We start from the raw sequence: 1,246 nt of genomic DNA, 5'->3' as shown, positions 1-1,246 counted from the left end.
AACAAAAGGATTTTTCTGTAAAACTAAAGAATTGGGTAAGATTAGTTAGTTTATGCTAAAGGCAAATATCATTAAAGAAATGCACAATGCCAAAGAGAAGAATAACTTACTCCATAGACTATCCAAATTTCTCATTTTCCCTGCAAGAGACACTAAAACTGAGGACCCCTGGAATATGCTCACATAATCGAAAAAAATACCTCAGCAATCAACTGGGGAATTTACATCCATTCATCTTAATCTGACACTGATACTTCCTCAGGCATACACTTAATACACAATTGCCCAGAGCTTTTGACCAACTTCAGCCAACAGAAGGGCTAAAATATAAAATCACAGAAGCTGGAGATGAAAGCACTTAGTCACTCAATTTGTTAAACCATTTGCTGTGTTATTTTGGCTCCCTGTAGTATACTGTCAAATACACTTCTGATCATCACTTGGACTTTTGATGTCATTTGGATTCTGAATTACTTTGGCTTTCACATAGAAATGAATGGATTACACTCATCCATCCGTGGGTTATTCATCTGTTCTGTTCAAGAACACTTGTAAGACAAGGATTTTGCCAAAATTAAATAATTCAAGTATTTCCTGTTTTCTGAGAAACCCCTTCATTTCCAATTACAGGTGCAATTTTCTACATAAAATGAAAACCTTTTTCTTCTATTTAACACACACAAGCATGATTTATGAAATGTTAGTCAGGTAAGACGAGCTTATTTTACACTTTATTTACTTGGGACGGAACACTGATGGGAGAAATAAATGAGATAGACAGGATGATCCATAGTGGGAGACATGACTTGCTTTATGTCACAGCCAGAAAGGAGCTCTGGGCCTCTATCATTACAGACCATTGACCTCAGAAAAATGAAACACATGTTGGATTGGGCAATTGGAACAAGCCACACAGAAGGGCTGCTCATGCTGTCATCTGTGAGGAGAGGCTGGCTGGTTTTGAAGCATAAAACTGGCTCTAGGCTGAGCACCTGTCTGCCTCCTCTCTCAGAGCTGCCTACCATCCCAGTCACTTGTTGCGTCGCCCACAGCGCTTTTCTTTCCACTGGCTGGAAAGCAATGCACCTGTAAGACTACAAGATGAGCATGATGGTTTGCCTTAGGTTAGAGGAGACAGCGCAGTGAATATGAATCACTTTTATTGCTTTTTTCCGCCCCGAGCCAGCCGGGCTGGTAAGATGTCCTCTCCCGCTCGGCTGCCAGGCTCCGCAATACGCCTTTGCCC

This window comes from Manacus vitellinus, unplaced genomic scaffold (genome assembly GCF_001715985.3).
Source record: "Manacus vitellinus isolate BGI_N305 unplaced genomic scaffold, ASM171598v3 scaffold_0_pilon, whole genome shotgun sequence".
NCBI classification, from domain to species: domain Eukaryota; kingdom Metazoa; phylum Chordata; class Aves; order Passeriformes; family Pipridae; genus Manacus; species Manacus vitellinus.
This window is presented reverse-complemented; position numbering follows the sequence as displayed.